The sequence below is a fragment of the Meles meles genome, chromosome 9, assembly GCF_922984935.1.
Source record: "Meles meles chromosome 9, mMelMel3.1 paternal haplotype, whole genome shotgun sequence".
In the NCBI taxonomy this organism is placed as follows: Eukaryota; Metazoa; Chordata; class Mammalia; order Carnivora; family Mustelidae; genus Meles; species Meles meles.
The window spans coordinates 29,537,764-29,558,349 of NC_060074.1; the positions used below are offsets into that span (position 1 = coordinate 29,537,764).

The 20,586-nt window shown below is 49.3% G+C and overlaps 1 protein-coding gene and 1 long non-coding RNA gene across 6 annotated transcripts in view; one reads left to right on the forward strand and one right to left on the reverse strand.

Moving 5' to 3' along the window:
• The window catches only part of NHEJ1 (non-homologous end joining factor 1), a 97,773-nt gene that overhangs the window by 51,742 nt on the left and 25,445 nt on the right, over nucleotides 1–20,586 (reverse strand). The gene's annotated exons all lie outside the window — the stretch shown is intronic.
• On the forward strand, nucleotides 12,206–18,941 carry LOC123950970. The gene is made up of 3 exons (XR_006820323.1): nucleotides 12,206–12,365; nucleotides 13,203–13,312; nucleotides 18,528–18,941. It is a non-coding gene; the product is annotated as an uncharacterized LOC123950970 (long non-coding RNA).

Here is a 20,586-nt window from a genome sequence, read left to right on the forward strand (position 1 = left end):
CTAATTGTGGCCCAGCCCCGAGCCAATCCCCCCCATCTCCTCCCCCGCCCTTGCAACACAGGGAAAAAGCAGCAAATCTGGCTTTGTCTGGCCCAGGAAGAACAGCCAGGAGTGGGATCTGAATCCAAGACCCAATATTATAGGTCCTGAAGAAGGTACCAGAACTGTCCAGAGGGTCTGCCCTCAGACTATGTATCTTGGAGAGCTGTGCCTTCTACAGCAGGCATCCTTTCCTGAATTCTTCAAGTTCATCCCAAGTTGAATCCCAGTTTCAGGCTCACCCACTCACTAGAGAGGGGAGATACGGGTTTGGCCACCAAACCCAAAGTGTTGCTGGACACTGCGAACAGTCTAGCAAAGAGCATATCTCTTTTAGTAGATGTGCAAGTATCTGTAGATTGGGATGCCTGCCTTGTCTGGGGGTCTCTTTGCTGGAGGACCTACCCGTTTATTTGTCTTACTGCTCTGCAACAAAAGAAGGTACCCACAGAGGGGTGTGCTCAGCAGTAAGCCTCCAAAACTTCTTTTCTAACACCCATCAAATACATTTGAAATCCCCCATGTTCTTAGTTTCAGACAGAGCCCTGAACAGGATGGGTTTCTTAGGATGCTCTAAATAATTCTTTCTGATTCCAAGATGCTATTATCCGTGTATCATTCTATATAACATTATTTCCCCCTAAGAATGGAAATGACTCTAAGATGAGCAGTGATTATTTTCTGACATATGGGGCTTTGTGAAGTTATCCTGAGTGGAGAAAAGCTCTTTTTTTTTTAAATAAAGGCACACACAAAAAACCAAAATCTTAAAAAATAAAAAAATAAAAAAACAAAAAAACCCCAAAATCTTGGCAAAAAGACTCAGCGAGGTTTTCTCTGTCAGTTTCGTGTCTGTGGTACACCGGGGCAACCCCCAGCAGGCCTCATCCTTGACTCTTAATTCTATATCTGAAGCCCCGTGTCCATCCCAGTGAAACCCGTCCACTCTTCACCTTCTGAGCAAAGGACTGGGGCCAGAAGTGAGGAATGAGTTACAGGTTAGAGTAAGAGTGTGACCTGTCCTTCCTTTCCCAGCACCCCAGTGCCCAAGCTAGGCTTACCTCTCATCCCAGACAACCCAGCAGATTCACAGCCCCCTATATAACCTTGACCATGACTGCCCAAGATGACACATCTCGGTGTCAGTCCTCCCCTTCTTTTTTTTTTTTTTTTTAGATTTTATTTATTTATTTGACAGAGAGAGAGATCACAAGTAGGCAGAGAGGCAGGCAGAGAGAGAGGAGGAAGCAGTCTCCCTGCAGAGCAGAGAGCCCGATGCGGGGCTCGATCCCAGGACCCGGAGATCATGACCTGAGCCGAAGGCAGCGGCTTAATCCACTGAGCCACCCAGGTGCCCCAGTCCTCCCCTTCTTGACTTGGGGTTCATTTGGGCCGGTGGGTAACATGCCAAGGATTCTGGTTATTGGAGCCAGAACCAGAACGCTGCTGAGCTATCTCATCATCACCCACAAATACCAATTCCCAGCCCCAAATGGCCCCAAATCTTTCCTCCCAAGACCACAAGGGGAAAAAAAAGTTTCCAAATTAAAAAACTAAAACTGGCAACCAAGGTGCCCCATGGCAGTAACCTTTAAAACTGGCCATTAAAGTTTACAAGTCAGACGGGCACCAACGTGAACGATCAAGAAGAGGAAAACAGCCCCCTCCCTTAGGGACCTGGAGCCACAGCCTTCCCCCTAAAGCCACAGAGTTGATGTCACAAGAAGCGCTTGCTGCCGTCAAGAGCTCCCTGTGTCCCGACTACAGCGGGTGGGTGTCTGGCCCAGAAGAAAGGAAAAGGGAGGGGCAGGGAGGGTAGAGGCTGGGGGTATAGAGGAGGTAGGGGAAGGTGGGGAGGGGGACAGAAACAACCAATCTCCTCCTGGCCGGGAGAGTTGTCTGCGAGTCACAGGCCCGGAGGGACAGGCCGATTGGGCTGGCCGAGGACAGTGGTTCTCGACTTTCTTCCATCTAACACACATGAGGCATACCGCATATTTTCATCAGTAACTACGGGTCGTTATGCCCTGGTTCTTACCATCCTGGGGGGAGAGGAAGCACATATCAGAAATTTTTTGGTAAGGGTATGAATCGTCTGAAAAGGCCTCCAAAGCATCCTGGCCGCCTCCCCTAGGGGTTACATACCCCCTATGAAGAATCATCAGTTTAGGGAGCCTACTTCTCCTTCCCTCCCTTCCTTCCTTCCATGTATTCAACAAATAACGTTTCGAGAGCTTACACGTGCCAGACATTGTTCTAGGGGCACAGGGGAGACAGCGGTGAACACACAGACAAAATCCTCTGCCCTCATCGAGAATCTATGCCTTCACAGGGGAGAAAAACAACCTAATAAAAAAGTAAAATCGGTGGCATGTTGGGCTATGATAAACGCTAAGGAGAAAAACAGAGTGGGGCAGCGTGGTGGGGGTCAGAAAGTGCTGGCGGGGCTGGAGGCGGGGATGAAATTTTAGATAGGGTGGCCGGAAGTCCTCAGCTTCCTGAAGGAAGAGAAGGAACCAGCCATGAGGATATCTGGGGAAGGAACATTCTCTGCAGGGGGACCAGCAAGCGTGAAGGTCCTCGCACCCAGTGTGTTCCAGGAAGAGCCAGGCGGTGGTCACCCTGGTGCTCAGAGGCCCTCCTTCTCCGATTCAGAGGAGTTGGGCTCATCGCCTGCCAGACTCAACTGTCCTAGCCAGGGACATGCTCACAAGCAGAAAAAACTGATACAGCTTGATGAAAGGAGACACGGGTGGGTAAGATGAGCCGAGTAGTAAAGTATTTCTCTTTCTTTAAACAACTCAGATTTCTTTTAAATAAAAATCTCATCCATTCACACAAAATCCTTTTAAGGCGCAAAGGCCCTATCCCCTTAACTAAGGGCCAGAGGGGAAAAATGACTAGCTCAAGAACCAGTTTTGTTTTGTTTTGTTTTTAAGATTTTATGTATTTATTTGTCAGAGAAAGAGAGGGAGAGAAAGCACACAAGCAGGGTGGAGCAGAAGGCAGAGGGAGAAGCAGGTTCCCTGCTGAGCAAGGGGCCCACCTGCGACTACGGCGCTCAATTCCAAGACCCTGGGATTGTGACCTGAGCCAAAGGCAGACACTTTACTGACTGAGCCACGCAGGCGCCCCAAGAACCAGTTTTTAAATGATTCTGAAGCTAGAAACTGGAATTGAATTTACTCTCGCTATGCAATCCAATGCGTTATGACTCTTGATAAAATCACAGGATAGTAGAAGTGGGAAGAGGCATCACGAGATTATCTTACCTATTCCCTTCATCCAACTCAAGAAGCAGCTGCCGACATGAGCACCAAGGATATGGGTCTAACACTCCTCAGAAAACAAAGTAGGGGACAGTGTAGATTTTACAGGAAGGGACCATTTCTCTCAAATCCTACAGTCTAGAATCTCTCCTGCAAAGGAAGCTATGGTGATACATTAGGATTCCTGAAGACTGAACAGTGTTCTTTGCCCCCAGACCCCTGAAAATGTCCATCTCCCCATGCTCGGCCCATTGCCCTTTATCTAGCCACAGCCCCCACCCCCCGCTTCAGCCCAAATGCCCTCCATGAGACGGAGCATGGCCAGGCCCGTGGGCTGCAGGTTCTGAAGACCAGCCCCGAGCCTCCAGTGGGAATCCAGACACACACAGAGACACACACAGTCAGTGGGAAGGAGAGCACACACAACACAACACACCAGGGCAGCTGCAGAAAACAACTGCTTGTTAAGTTAAAATTAAACTCTGCACAAATATTGACCTTTGGAGGGGACAGAAACCGGTCCCATATTTACCAGTTTTATAAATGGGACTGACCACAGCTGCCCCACGCGCTTGGCCGGCACGATGGCAGGATGGGGTGAGGCCGTGCTTTGGGGGTGGGGGATGAATGAGAGGGGCAGGAGACGTTTTAAACACGATCTGAAAGGCAGTGACTACAGGTAGGTCAAAGTTCCCGAAAGCCTGCAAGAGGAATTTCTAAGAAAGCAAATAAGGCAGCCTCTGAAGGGGAGTGAGAGGGGTGGGGAGGGGTGGGGAGCATCAGAAAAGTAGGGAGAGAGAGGAAAAAGGAAGTGTCAGAAAGAAAAAGAATTGCTAAAAATAGGGAGAAATATGACAGAGATTGAAACAGAATGGAGGGAACACTGGGGAGCTTACCCTTTTGAACCCTGGCCCTTGGTCAAACCAAGAGTCATAAGCTAGAAGACCAGGTGACCAACTTAACCTAATGGAACCATCTAAACTGACCCGGAGTGAGTCTTGGCTCTGCTGCTTACTCACTATGTGACCTTGGCAAACTCCAGACCCCGGGTTTCTCATTGATAAAATAGGGGCAACAATACAGAAACCTCGCTCTGATTTACAAAGGCAGAACCCAAAGAAGACAATGTCAGTGAAAGCACTTGGCTGACCATAAACTTGACCCAGATAAAAGTCATTATTTTTATTAATTAGATCCAGCTAACCGTGCACCTTTCCACTCCAAACTACCCAAGGAACTGCAGTCTCTCAAAGAAAAAGCCAGGGGTCAGAAGGGGAACTTGAGCTTCTGCCCCTGAACTTGCTAAAAGCCTCCTACAGGCATAGGACTAAATCCTTCCCTGGCTGACAGATAACAGGGAGGCCAGCTTGCTGAAACTGGCCCCAGAAGCTACACCACCAGCTTCAAAGGTCCAGATACGAAGGGGGAGAAAGGACTCATCAGTGCTATTTCCCTGAAAGCTGATCTCCAGCAACCCACTTTTTTTTTCTTTTTTAAGGAACAAACATCACAGATGCTGGGTAACTTTGTTTTGTTTCAAACTTCTGATGCCTTCACCCTCTTTTATATTTTCCTTATACTCATGGCTTCCACAATTATTAATAATAATCACAAAAAGTCTGGACCCAATCTCCATATAGTAGGTCACGAAAACAACTCCCCTCCCCAATCCTTGCAGCTGTGCCACCAGAAATCACAATCTCTAAGTATTTCAGATAAAAATACTAAGAAAAACATCTGAAAAGATTTTGCCAAAATCTTCTTCGTCGCCAGGGGTCCCGGAGAGCTCCTGCAGCCTTCTGTGGTGCGCTGTTTACACGTTACACCTTAAAAGCAGAGACAAGTGTCTGTCCCTCAGGCACGAGCAGCAGGCAGGGATGACGTGAGAGCCCTTTGCCTCCTCACTGCTAACCAAACACAGGTCGCTCGTATCTTCTGACTCTGTTTCGCTTGTTCAATGTTTTACCTTAATATATTACAGTTTATATTGTTAAACGTGTGCCATAAAATAGAAGCAATGTACAGCACGACCATGTCAGCAACTCAGGAAGAATTTCCAACGCTGCAGTCTTTGTGGTCACAAGGCAGGGAGATGTTTTGCATTTGGTGCCCGAATATGTGCTGAAGAGCAGACTCCAAACAAATTGGGGAGGGGGAGACAGACAGGGAAGAAAATGGGGAAATGAGACTCTGTGCGGGGAACCAGCTCCCTTGAATTCCGATCCAAGAATTTTTTTAAAAATGTAGTCACTGAATTTCCATAACTCTCTTCCTATGGTTTTGTTCTCCTGCAGGGACTCTGGGTCCTGCCACTCTGGGCTTCCAAAGCTCTTGTTTTTCAAACGTGAATAAAAATCCTCTCCTCACTCCACCCCCACCTTTCCCAGGAGCGGGTGACTCCCCTCCATAGGTCTTACCTCCAACTTCTGTAAACCACAGAGGAACTGAGCTCACAGACCTTCCCAGGATGAGCCAAAGACCCCCTGCTGGACCCACTAAGCTATAGCCAGAACGGACAGTAACTTCAACTATCCCACACTTCTGGAAAAAGGGAAACAAGAGGTACCATAGTCAAGACTGTCACTCATTTATTACCCCAAGAAAGTCCATCCTCTCCCTGCAAGAGCCAGAGCTGACCAGAGGAGCCCTGAACAGAGCCGTTGGGTCTATGACTCCCTCAAGATCCTCCTTCCACCGAGTTCTCAATCAAAGAAAATCAATGCCTCAGACAGGGTGGTTTCTAGGCTAGGAAAATAGTTCAGGAGCTGAGCACAAGCACCTTCAAAAGCAAAATATTCTTGAGGTGCCCGGATGACTGAGTTGGTAGAGCACATGACTCTCCGGGGTTGTGAGTTCGGGCCCCCTGTTGGGTGTAGAGATTACTTAAAAACAAAATTTTTCTAGGGGCGCCTGGTGGCTCAGTGGGTTGAAGCCTCTGTCTTCAGCTCGGATCGTGGTCTTGGGGTCCTGGGATGGAGCCCTGCATCAGGCTCTCTGCTCAGCGGGGGGCCTGCTTCCTCCTCTCTCTCTCTGCCTACCTCTCTGCCTGCTTGTGATCTCTGCCTGTCAAATAAATAAATAAAATCTTTTAAAAAAATTTTTTAAACAAGGCAAAATATGGGGCTCCTAGGTGACTTGGTCGGTTAACCATCTATCTTTGGCTCAGGTCATGGTTTCAGGGTTCTGGGATCCAGCCCTGCATCGGGCTCCCTGCTCAGCGGGGAGCCTGTTCTCCCTCTCCATCTGCCCCTCTCTCCCTAGCTCATGCTCTCTCTCTCTCTCGCTCTCTCTCTCTCAGATAGAATCTTTAAAAAAAAAATAAAAATAAGAAAAGGCAAAATATTCTTAAGGAGAAACACACAGCACTCAGTAGATCTCTGAAAAAAACAAAACAAAACAAAAAAACAATAAAGCCCGAAACGGGACAAGTGATTATCATCCAGCAATTATAGCACATGTGTCCAAGGACACTTTACCTGCGAGGGTTCTCGTGACCTCCTACCCACAGCTCCACCTGTGAGACCCTGCTGATCCCCTCCCAGACTAAATCCAAGCAGCCTAAATTCAACAAAATGCAGCCCCACACTGCAGGATTCTAGACAGGATTCTAGTCAAATACTGTTTGTTTCAGTCAGCTCCTATTCTCTCCTCGCCAACTGGTGGCCTGGTCTCTCAGAGAAGTCCCTAAGCAGACCACGTGCCCGCGCTGATTTCTGTTTGGAATGCCTTGGCCCAAGCCCAGCAGGCGACATGTTCTTCCTCGGGGTGTCCGTCGAGACAGAAGGTCGCTTTAATATTAAGACGACAGCAGCATAAGCACTCTGAAGCCCTACAAAAGCCGTAATACATATAAGGCCTGGGAACCAGAGAATGGAACCCAGGGTCCCCAGAAATGCTCTGATGTAACCCAACAAGGACAGCAAGGACAAGAAGGGGACTCTGACACGGGGATTGGATAAGGCAGGGAGCAGAGTGCAAGCAGAGACCTGAGGAACCTCTCCACACGCAAGGACACACCCATTTTAGGCCCGCAGCCCAGACACCGTACAAGTTTCTGATGGGGTAGGAACTCGGTCCATGATCCCGAAACAATGACATTTTGAGCACTCTAGGAAGCATCCGTCCACTGTGATCTTTGAAGCCCCGAGAGAAGCCAATAAGGAAACATTGCTACCGGGTCCCAGGGAGGGCTGCCGACTCACCAGCCCTAGGAAATGTCTGAACAGAGTCTTATTCAAGCCAAGGGAAAATGCTGTTAAAACACACAAAACTCCTTTGACTAATGTGAGAGGGGGAAAGAGCCTCTATAATTAACAGAAACTGTCACAGGCATTGGGGGCCTCCGACGTGTTCAACGCAAACCACTTGAAAAGACCCGGTCTTCTAGGAGAAGGCTCGGGTTTGTGAGTGGGGCTCCAACAGGCCGGGGACAGCTTTTCTGAAAGAATCCTACCATATTAAAAAAAAAAAAAAAGGAGGAGGAGGAGGAGGATAAGAAGAAAAAAAAAAATTGGGGGGGGGGGCGCAAAGGAAAAACCCAAACCTCAGTTGAATGTTTTTCCACCACTGGAACTAAACAGCAGAACAGAAGAAGAAAAGTCCAGATGCAACCAGTTTTCAATTAGGGCCTAATTAGAAAGGAAAGTGACAGCGCTGTTATTACAGATCTGGGGAGGAAGAAATGCAGTCAATGACTTTAGTTTGGGCTGAGCCGTCCACTTGAAAGCTGTGATGATTAGGGGAACAGTTTTTGGTGAGAGAGGTTGGAGGGGAAGCAGGGAATGGGAGAAGAGGGCCCAGGGCTGGAGGCATCGTGCCAGTCACGAGCCAAAGCACAGTGTCCCAAACACCCATCGATCGCCCATCTGTAAAGCATTGCACGAAGGGCTGTAAGGAGAAACAGAGATCTTCCTAACAGACACAACTCTGACCTGAAGAGGCGTTTAAATACCGTCCCCGCACTAAGTACCTGCCTAGAAACACTCAGTCACTAGATACGCACAGACGCGTTGTCAGAGAACATCCAACCTCGGCTCCTTTCTGGACACCAAGTCCAGTCTGACCACTCATGCGGTATTTCTCCCAGCTCCCCTCTCAAGTCCAGACATGACATAGACAGAAAAAGGAGCCATCATGAAGCATAATTCCCAAATGAAGCCTCAGCGGTCAAAGAAGCCAGCCCAGGTCTGCACCCTGGCTCGGGTGGACCGAGACCTTAGGTCAAGATGGGGAAGCTCAGAACAGCTGGAAGGGCCTTAAATGCTTTCTTCATCATCCCAGAGGATTCCAGTCCATTTTCTAGGTCAAAGCCATACTCCCTGAGAACAAGCAGAAAGGCACTAGGGACGGGCATGCTCATCCATGGCTATTGGAAGGAAGGGGATAGCTAGAGCCATTCCCTGTTTGCAATGAAACAAAACAGTCTGATTGGTAGAAGCACGAAGGGCTTTCTTCCCTTCGTCTGGGGTACCTTTTCCCTTGTTGATTTAGTTCAGGCAACTTGGAGGAGGGACAGGAAGGGCTAGGGCAAACATGTCACAGCCTGCAGTGAATAGGGCCAACAGAAAGGAGAGGCAAAGAAGAGAGCTGAGAGGAGAGGAAAAGAGGGGAGGCCTCCCTTCCCATCCCACAACCTGGGCTCCATCCAACACAAAGTTAATTCCTAACCTCGGCTCACCACCCTGCCCACTGCTCTCATGATTTATCCCCCTATCTGCCTGCATCGCCTTTACAAGCCTCCTCACCCTGCACACCATTATAAAAGCTGTCTGTGCTGCTGGCTCGACCTGGCCTGGCCCGGGCTCCCGCCACAGCCACCCTTCCCCACCCCTGCAATTTACAAGCCTTCCACCATCATGGAAATCTGAAATCCCACGAAAGAACAGTAAACATCGCAGGGAAAAGAAAATACCTAGCCAGGCTGCGCTGGACAGCAGAGTCACAAATGGACAGAGGTCTCTGAGCCAGGGATGAAGGCGTCTAGGCAACAACAGGGAGCTGGCCTTCACACCCGAGCTCAGCTGGGTAAGAACAAAGAGATGTACACACAGATGTGCCAATCCTTCATGGGGCACAGCCAAGCATCCTGGTGCCCTGGGAATTCCCAGGCTCGAAGACGCAAGCCAGAATGTCAGAGAAACTCACAAGCAAACACAGGTGTCAGGTTTAGAGACCATGTGGAAACGTGAATGTTTTAAATAACGGAAAGAGACTAAATATCATTTAGACCACAAATGAAGTCAGAATCAGCTTTGTCACCTTCTTGTGGGCTCCCCGGGAGGGAGTACGGTGTAGGGGAAAGAGCAGGGGCTTGGGATTCAGCTGAATGGTTTCGAAGGCTTGCTGCATCACGTATGGATCAGCTACGTGACTAAGGCCAAGTCATTCTCTGAAGCTCGGTTTTGCTCTCCATCCCATGGGAAAACAGCAACTCTTCAGAAGGCTGTGAAGAGTAACAAGATTTACAGCCAGAGGGCCTGGGCCTGGCATTCGGCAGGTATGATGAAAACATTGCCGTTATGATGACTTGAGGTATCAGACATCCTAAAATGGGGGGCGGGGTCTACTGCTTCCCTATGCAAATTTTAGTCCATGTAACAGGTTTCTCCTTTATCCCACGCAAACTTTCCCTTTCTAGACCGGCTTCCACCTTTTCATCTCCGGGCCAAAGGAGTCCCCTGGGGGTGTATTTTTTCCTACCCATTGTCTTAAGGACCCTTGTCCTTTTGTCTCCTTGAACTCCTATGACCCAGTTCTGCTCCTGACCCTCCTCATCAGCCCGTTGGCTCCTCCAGCCTCAGTCTATAAAGGTTCTTTTTTCTCTTCATTCGTCTCGAGAGACCCTGCCAGCACCCACTGGGTTCCACTCTTTTCGAGAAACGCAGGAACGCCCTATCGTGGCAGTCTCAGCCAGAAGGCAGGGTTCATACCTCCTGACTAACGCAGGGAAGAAACGGACACTGAAGAATTCTCCACGAGTCTCTGGAGCTCCAAAATGCCCTGCCCACGAGGTGGAGGGCTCCCCAGAGCTCTGTTATTCACTTGGGGGTAGGTAGTGGGAGATGGAGGGGGGGAGGGGTGGGGGACGGGCAGGAAGAGAAGAGAGCCTTGATTCAGGGGCCAGACTGAGTCTGCCACAGGCCAGGCTCCGCTGAGGTTTCTCGGGTGAAACACGCCTCTGTGACGGCTGTGCCTGTGAAGCGGATGGAAATGCCCATAAAGCCGTATCAAACCCTCGCAGAGAAGGACAGGGATATATATAGAACCAGGAACCAAAGGGGCCACAGGGGATTCAGGCGGACAGCTCCGCCCAGCCCTTAAACCCGCCCCAGGGAAGCGGGGAGGCCCAGGGAACAAGCTCAAGGAATGAAGGTTGGAGACAGCCCGGCGGGTTTAGGAAGGCTGTGGGGAAATTGAGGGCGTCAGAGACAATGCTGGGAGAGAGCTAATGGCTTAGCGGGGGGAATCAGTCAGGGTGGAGGGAGCCACGGCCACAGAGACTCTGAGTTCTAGTCTTAACCCTGCTTCCTGCTCTTGGGACAGTGCCCTGCTCCCTCTCAGAATTGGGGAGCCTTGACAGGACTGGCTCGCTCATCCTCCGCTCTCCCCGCCAGCACGCCCCAGTTTAAATTCGTCCAGGGGCCAGGGCTCTCCATTCCCTACCACCCTCTCCCCACTTCCAGTGCCCACCCCCCACAAGAGAAACTGGCGAGGGGGACAGGCGAGCAAAAGAAATCTATCCATTAAGAGAGAGTGTCCTGAGATTAAAAAAAAAAAAGTGTCCCCAGATGTACATCTGTCATCATTCAGGAACACACTGACGGAAAGGAAAAAAAGGCTGACAGAATGAGGCGAGAGCCTCGGAAACCATGCTGCCTGGTAGAATCAGGCCCCAAAGGGACACAGGGATGCCAGGGACAGAAAGCGAACGGGCTCTTCTTCCACTCTGATTGGCTGGGATCCCTCTCTCCCCACCAATCCTCTTGCCAAAGCAGGATGGTCGGAGGGACAGATCCTGGGTGGTGGGGAACTGGCAGACTTTAGCCCTTAGAGGTTCCTTCCCTGAGCAATGACGAAGGTAGCCAGTCTCCCTCTCCCTGTCCCCGGGTCAAAAGAGAATCCTTCTGTCTATCCATCCTGAGTCTTTCCCTGAGCCCGAGCAAGCATGACAATGTTTTGGCGCCACCTGCTGTCCGTTCCTGATGGATGCGTAGTCTAGATCTTAAAACTGGATGAACCTCAAATTTACCTTGAGCTCATCCTAAGCCCTAAAGGAATAGAACCCAAGAGAAGCGCGACCATAACTTCCACCAAAGGGACCATTCTGATGTAGCACAATGGACTGGTGTCCCACCCCACCCCACCCCCGCTTCCTGGGACTGATGTCTTAGGAATCCAATAGCCAGACCCCCATCGCTGGGTTTCAGGTCCAGTCTTAACGGCCCTTAGTCTGCGAAGTTCCTTCTCCCAGCATCTTGCTGACTTGAGAACTGTGAATACTCAACAAGCCTTATCTCTACTTAATAAATTCCCTACATTTTAAATGACATTTTAAAATTATTTCTATATTACCCCGTTTGGGTTTTCTGGGGTTTAGGTAGAAATTCTAATTTTGCACCAAGATGACATGGTCCTTTGTCATCAAACAGCAGAATGAAAACGTTGTCACCCAACGGCAACATCTTAGGTATTCTGCAAAGTTCTTCATTCCTGGGGCCCTCACTATGGTCTGGGCAAACATGCTCATAAAGCAACAAGCTCACTGAGAAGTCGGTTCATCTCACAAATCTAAACATTTGTTCATCCACTTAACAAATATTTCTGCAGTGCCTACTATGGACCAGGCACACATTGGAGGCAGAGGGGGAGTAAGACAAGGTTTCTGTTCTCACGGAGCTTCTACTGCAGCACGTTCTGCCTGATTCATGAAGGTCTTCTGGCGATCTCTCGCTCATCTCACAGAACACCTGTGTGAGCAGCGAATCAAAACCAAAAGTAGGAGCAGACTTCGTAAAGAAACGGAATGAAGAAACGCGCAGAGGGCAGAAGAGACCGGAGGTACAGAGTGGGTGAGGACTGTGTGGGGAAGAATAGTTAATATACTACACCTGTTGGGAGGGAAAGACGCCTGAAGAATTCTAGGAAGGGAGTTTCCAAGCTTCCCTGGTCACATTCCAAGCAGCTTAAAAAAAAAAAGCCTTCTCTCTACTTCAACTATATCCTTATTGCTATAATCCAAGTTCATTCTTTCTCACAGACTCTTGAAGGAAATGTGGAAAAGTTCCTTACCATTCTACATGTACCAGTTTTTCATATTTAAAAGAATGAGCTACCAATTGACTCTCCGAATTAAATAATCCCATTTTCCTTGGACACTTTTTTTTTTTAAGTTCTGTTTCCATCCCTTTTACTATTGTCCTGCTGTTCCTATGGGCACAAAAATCCCACGCAATTTTCAAGCACGACACCAGAATCCTAAGAGGCCAACTAGTGCTAACCTACGATGCAGGGCGATCTCGTGCTCTCATGTCTTCTTTCAATCCCACAACCCAGGATTATGGTCATTATTTTGAATACCCAAACTTGCTAAGGACTGTGTCACAGTTGAGAGCTCTTACTAGTTAAGTTTTTCAGGAAAAAAAGAAAGAAAGAAAGAAAGAAAGAAAGAAAGAAAGAAAGAAAGAAAGAAAGAAAGGAGTTCATCTAGGAAGTAGAAGGATACTTCACAGGAAAGAAGTTCTAGTAAATACGATATTGGATTAGCTAACACATCTGACAAAAGGGAAGGGATGCATGGCGGGTAAGCAGGGAGCCCAGGACGGGCACGGGGAGCGGCTCTATGCCTCGTTGAGGGTTATCGAGGGAGTCACAGAAAATTCTCCTTCACTTCCCTAGGTTCACGCTCCTCTCAAGAGCTGCCCACAGAGAAGGACTTCCTCCTGCATCCACACCTCTGCAGTGGGCACCCAGCTTTATTTAGCATGGGCCCTCACCTTGAGCTACAGGTACGTCCATACCTGTGTCCCCTGCTCTTCCAGACTGCCTGGGGCCAAAATCGTGTCCATTATCACTGAGGACCTCACAGTGCTAGTCTCCTACTCCCTGCAGAGCCTTGTACAAGAACCTAAGCCCAGTGGCATTCAATAAACACTGGATAAGGATGATAACATGAACAGCCATCCAGCCCAGTGCCACTAAGTTGTCAGACCAGTTTAGGATATTGGCATGAAAACTCCTTTTTCCCTTGGCCCAGACATTTACTCTTAAGGTTTGCCTCCTCCTCAAGAGACTCCAGGAAATAGGGTTAGTTTTAAGTTCTAGAAACTCTAATCATTCCTGTTTTCTCCGAGCAAAGGGCCTAAAGGAAGACTGCAGATACCTCATGAATATTAATGAGCCTCTGCGGTCACATGAATATTAACAACACCCTGTGGCTTTCGGGAACAGCAGCCCAGCTAGAAGGCCTAATATTAACCTTGGCTAGGCCCAAAACGTGGGAAGAGCATATGCCCATAGGTCTCCATGGGGAGTAAAGAGTGCATGGCAGAGCCTAGTTTGGGGGTTGGCCCCTATGCAAACACTGGGCACAGAGGCAGTTAAGAAAGGACTAAACATTGTGCCCGCGTCCCTGGCACCAAGGGCTCTGTTAGCTGCTACCGGGGCAGAAACCCCAGTCCTCAGGCTTCGCAGAAGTAAGGATGCAGAGACATCCCGTGCAGTGCAGGGAGGAACTGGGCGGGGCGGGGGGGGGGGCACTGGTACAATAGCTACAACGGGGGATGGGATAAAGGGAAAGTTCAAAGTCAGTTCTCACTGGCCAAAAATCAGAATCGAACAATAAGGCTCAATTAGGTGACAAAATGCACCATTAGCAGATCACATGATAACAGTAAGGGAAGAAGCATGGACTGTGGTGGTTTCCAGCCCCACATCTCCCATGAGACTAGTGGACACAGAGGCCAATGACTTGGGTTTAAGAAGAAAGATGTTCTAGGGCTGAAGAAGCAGGAGATGGGAGGGATCGGGTTCTTTTAGCACCTCCAGATTCTAAACCCAGGGGATTCCAGATCTCATCAGAGAATGATGACTGCTCTTAAAAGTAAATAAATAAAAAGTACCATGAACCAGAGTCAACCAAAGAAATCCATGGAGCCCTGGTCTGGTCTCAATTCAAAACCTTCTATGGCCCATGACAAACGTCATTAAAAGGCAAGGCAGGTCGAGTGGCCTCCTGCACTGGTTGGAATTAATGCTAATAGTAAGATCCTTGCTGTACTCACACGGCAGGACAGACGGCTTAAAACTTGAAAAGCACCCCTTTACTCCTCTGGCCTGGTCCTCCTCAAAGGCCTTGACCCCTTAGCTGTCTGAAAAGTGGTCCCAGCCCCCTTCGCAACACCCTCCAGAGGACAGAGAGGCCTGTGGGCCCAGCCCAAGCCAAGGCGGTGAGAGGCCACACCTAGGAAGCGGGTGGGGACCGCGCACGGGAGCTGTGTTCTGTCACACAATTACCATATTATGTAGCTCTAATAAAAAGAAATACTTGAAGTTTTACTAGTGCCATATAATAAAGTATTTATAGAATCCGGGGGGTGGGGGTGGTTAGAGGTAGAGACTGGGAAGGAGAAAGGAGGAATGGGAATTGTTAGCAGGAGCCCTGGTGAGGACAGCTCCCAGGATTCATCACACAGGTCAACTTCAAAGTCGGCAGCCTGGGACATCCGGCCCGCTCTCGCCAACCTAGACCAAGGTGGCCTACAGTTCACCCCCTCTCCGTAACAGTCTGTCTCTGCCTTCATCCCAGTTAACAGAGAAAGAGACAAGGAACTGGGAGGAGGAGAAAGAAGGACAGCATGGCAGAAGCGTGTAGCTGGGGACCAGAGGAAAGGGGAGACAGCTAAAAGAATGAATGGAATGTTCCATCCTGAAGTCCCACTCCTAGGTCTCCACGTCCTCCATACCTGACAGTTTTGAAACTTGACAAAACAGGGGTTTCCATCCCTGCATGGGCCCTCCTGCACACTGCCCACCCCCCTCCCAACCACACTCTCCACTTGCCACCGGCATGAGGGCAGCGTGCTCCACACCTTCCGTGACCACAGAGCACGCACCCACGGCTGCTCCCACACACCCCCCTCCACATGCATGGGCCCTAAGGCCACAGTGCCTCACACACACACACACACACACACACACACCATGCTCACCACAACACGCTCCTCCCCACGAGAGTTCACTGGTCGCCCGGCCTTCCCGGGCATCTTCCCAACCTGAGACACATCCTAGATAAAAACATTTTCGAAGTCTATGACCCTCTTTAACATTTCAGAATTTTCTATTACCCAGAAAATCTCCCCAAAGAAAGAGAGCAGTGAGGGCTGTGGCATTATTACAGAGGAGACTATAAACAGAACAAATATAGAGTGCTTTATTACAAGGCAGTGTGGGGCTGGTGGCTGGCTGATTACAGGGACACTCCCCAGAGCACTGTGCAGTCCCAGACCTCAATAAAGGCCAGACGAGAGCTGCTTTCAACTGAGGGGCAAGTGGATCCAGGGGCCCCCTCGAATCCCTTCAGATTCCTGCCTTGGTTGAAGATAAGAGGGAGAGCAAACACAATCTAGGAACAACCGCGCTTGGCAAAGAACCACCCGGCTATCTTCTCAAAGGCAAATACAATGAGTAGTATGGTTGGGGTTTCTTGAAATCAGCAGAGATCAAACTTCAGAGTTTTAAAAAAAGAAAGAAAAAACCCAACTACAGAAATCAAGAACAAATTGACAGATTAAAACCCAGGCATGTCAGGGACAGTGCAGAGCGAGGAGAAGGACTGGGTTAGAAGGCAGGAAAGGAAGCAGCACGGCCTGAATGGCTAAAGCAACCGTATGACGCCTAAAATCATCGAAGGAAAGAGTGGGAAATCCACAAGTCCTCTCTTCTGGGCTCTGGGCACACAGCGTCCCTTCCTGGGTGACTCACTGTGGGACCACCTTCTCCCCTGCTTCATGTGGTGAGGGCCTCTTTATAAGGAGACACACCGCGAGCCTTCTCCTCCTCCATCCCTGCAAGCCAGGAGAGTTGCGTCACTGACCTCCACACACACTCCCTCCCTCTTCTTTCCAGCCGGCCACCACACAAGGGATCTTGTCTTGTGGTCCCTGCGATCCTTTCATCTGGGCTCCAAACCCACTGTCACCTTGGCCCTGAATCACTCCACAGGAGACACTGGGAAAACATTGCTGGACAAAGAGCGTCTGGGTCCCCTTATGGCTAGAATTTACTGGTCCCTGTTGGTGAGAGAACCCAGGCCGTGCTCTTCCCTGCCCCAAGGCTGGGGCACAGGAGTAATTTTGAACCTGGCCTTGTGGCCGGCTCTGCCTACAGACTAGGTTTCCGCTGATCTGGGCAATACCCATTCCTTCCAGCTCCCAGGAGCTGAAGAATTAGAAAGGGCTGAGAGGCAGCCTGAAACTTTCTAGCTCATCCACCTCACTGGCTCAGTGGCTGAGAAACTGCTAGCGTTGGAAGAGGGCCAGCAAGGGTCTCCGCAGGCCCCCCAGTTCTGTCCTCACCCCACTAGGCTGTCCCATTCCCAGGGCAGCCCCGAGGAAAACATTTTGGCAGCCGAAAAATATCAGTGTTTCTCAGATCCTTCTCCAAGACTGAGGATTCCCCTCCAGCTGTGTCTCAGAGACATTTCCATGTCTCATGGTCCTGACGCTTCGCCTTGCCCTGTGACGTGATGGTAATTCAGTTTGATGCTTGGCCGTTTTTCTACAATTTCAGACCTGTATTTTGGCGGGGGGGGGGGCAGAAGAAGAGTTACAGGAGTGCTTTTTCCCTCTCTGAGTAGCCTCTCTTCTCAAATATATTTCATTAGAAATAATAGCAGGAAGAAAAGCTCTGTACTAGAAAGTGGAAGGATGAGGCTCTGGTTTCAATAGCAATTACTTGTAGGACACTGCCCCTCTTAATTTCTCTGAACTAAGCCATTATACCTCTTCACCCAGAAGCAGCCCTTGTGGAGTCAAAAAAAAAAAAAAATTATGTCGATTTGTATCTTCTTTTTATCTGAGTAAGGTGATCGACATATTTGTGTTGAATTTTATTCAATGAAGTCTGCTCATTTCACTTGTTAGTTAAAAGAGAATGAAATTAAACAACAAAAGCAAAATGTCTCTACAGAATATATAACACACCACAAAACGTACTGAGTACCTACAATGGATCGGACAAGTTTTAAATAACACTGATAAAATCCCTGCCCTTGGGGAACTTACCCCTGGCGGGGAGAGGGGAGCAGGGAGCCAGATAAATAATTATAATGCAGTGTGACAGGGCCTATGAGAGCAAATAAAGGGACACACGAGAAAGGCAACTAAATTGAACTCAGAGGGCCAGGGAAAATTCCCCAGAGGAAGTGACATCTCTGCTGAAATCCAGACAAGGAACAGGAGTTATCCAGGTGAAAAGGTCTGCTGGTGGCGGCAGGGACTTCCCAGAGGGAACACCATGTGCCAAGGACTAGAGATAAGACAGAGAATAAAGGGCTCTGGAAACTGACAGCAGGGCTCTGTGCCTCGAGTGTAGATTCAGGAAGGAGGGTAGAAGTGTGGATGAGGAGGGTAGAAGTGTGGATGTAGCAGAAGAGTGGGAGATGAAGCTGGGGGAGGTAAATAGAGACCAGATCATAAAGGGCCTTAATGGTTTTATTAAGGAGGTTGGACTTTATCCTAAGGTCAAGAGGGAGCCACCGAGGAGTTCGAAGCAGGGACACGTGATGAGATTTAATCAGCAGCTTCAACCTGGTTTCTTTTCCTGATTGCAGATCCCTGGGGTGAGTGGGGTGTTAAAAACAGAAAGGGCACAGAGGTGAGTCTGGGCTTACTTCTCTTCCTTCTGTCCTTCAGCAAGGGTGGAACCTAGCAGGTTCCCACTCCCTCCCTCCCGGAAACTCTCTAGTCCTTTAAATTCCTGGCTTACTTTCCAAATAGTCTCTCAGTGCCCTATTGCTCTTTCTGGCAAAGACAAACCTTTCACTGCGTGGCCAGTCCCCTCCACCCTGCTGTCCTCCAGCCCTGGGCTGCGAGCCCCCATTCTCCAACTAGGCCTGTCAAGTGACCCTGCCAATATCCCACGGTTCTAATCCGAGGCCCAGCCCTTATCTCTTACTTGAATTCCACCAACTCTGCCAATATTTACTTTTCTCCTCAATCCTAGATCTCTCAACCTCTGGAAACAATTTGGTGGCCTCCTAACAGAAGACTAAGATAATACTGACCAAACACATGATCGATCTGTATAAGAAAGACCTCATATCTAGATGAAAATGACAGACTAGTAATTGAACCCTACGGAAAACATCCCCTCCTTTTCTTTCTTTACGTCAGTAAGTCATCTAGAGCTGCCACTGAAGACTTAGAATCACCACCCTGCGGGAAAATCATCGAGGCTGTTAATTTCGCCTCTTGGCTTTACCATTTAGCATGAAAATCACCGAACTTCGGCACCAGGAAAGAAACCTCTAATCAGCCAGTTCCAACTTCCACCCAAGCACTGGAGCTCCCTGGCATGACCTGGCAACTGAGATCAGTTGCCTGATCATTACTGCCTGAAATTTCCTGGAGAATTCCTTTTTCTAGGTTCACCTGGGTGGCTCTGACAGTCGGGCGTTTGACTCTCAGCTTCAGCTCAGGTTGGGATCGCACAGCTGTGGGACGCAGCCCTGCACTGGGCTCTGCGCTCAGCGTGAAGTCTGCTTGAGCTTCTCTCTCCCTCTGCCTCTGCCCCTCTTCCTGTTCATGCTCTCTTTCTCTCTTTCTTACTCAAAATAAATAAATAAAATCTTTAAAAAAAATTCTACCCCCCACCCCGAACAGGTTCAGGGTAGGACCTCTATGTCCCTTAAGAAATAGCTCTGACTCACTGGGCCTTACGGTTCTAGAACATTGCTATTCAAAGTGTGGTCGGCAAACTGGGGCTGCTCCATGAACTATCTGCAGCTAGCCCATGATGACGGAAGTGTGGAAATTGAATAAAAATAAGCATTTACGAACTCTCATCGCAATGTGACATCACTGTGACATCTGGACACTTGGTCAAAAGGACTGCTCTCAACAAACAGGGCACAGAATGGTCCATGTACTATTGAACTTGTCACATCGGTCACGCACAATAAGACCATGTGCCAGATTACTCTGAAAAGCACTGTTCTAGAAGGTTCCATGGGAAGAGCAGAGGGTGGGTTTGGAGACAGAAGGGCTACCTCTTCCTTCTTTCCTCCTTTCTGGGTACAACAGGGCGTGAGTCCGCTGCCTCGGAGGAGGAACAGGAAGCTGCCCCCGCTAAGCCGCTGGCTGCATGGGGTGAAGAGGAGGGCAGGAGTTGGCGGCCAGGTTATCAGGCAGTAACAAACTCAGCATCCAAGCACGCGACTTCCAGCAATGCAAGGAGTTTCCTTTGTTTTGGGAAAACAAGAACTGCAAGAAGCCTCTCCTTGACACGTTCTTGCCTGGCTTCGGGATGAGCCCAACCGGCCCTGACACACAAACAGGACAGTCCTGGCCAGCAACAGACAAGCCGGTACCCTGACCACAACCCCTGTTTGCTTTTCCTTTTCCACCACTTCCTCAGCTGGAGGGCCACTGTGGGGCCATAGGTAGCTGCCAGCCTAGGTCACCATTCAAAAACGTCACCCCCGATGACCCAATACCTACTCCACGCGACACTCTGACGCCCTCTCCACAGCTTACTCTCTCTCCCCTGTATGGTACCTCGGGTCTGAGACCACGGGCTCCTGGCCCTTCCTTAGAGTTACAGATAAAGCTAGAAGCCTCAGAGCACCATTCTGACAGAGGCCATGGGGTGCTCTAGCAAACCATGCTGTTTTAACTCTAAAACCGAGACGATCGACGTCAAGTGCTCCCAAAGAACGACGCTTGAGGTTTCCACAGAATATTCTAAACAAGTATTTTTGTATTACTTGAATAGAGTGGATTATAAGATCCTCAGCTTCAAGAACCCTGTTACCACCAAGACCAAGATCTACATAAAACAATGTATCTCCTTACGCAAGATGTTGTCAAAACTGAATTTCTAAGTAGCTAGCAAGGGAGCCTCGGACCAAAGAGGGAAAAAATCCAACAACACTTGGGAGCCTCACTCCTGGGGTTTTCTAAACGGAGTCAGGTCGTCAACCTCCCAGATTCACGTGGACGTGCCTTTTAAGACCAGTGACTTCAGGACAGTTTCTCTGAAAGCAGGGAAAAGCCGGGCTAAG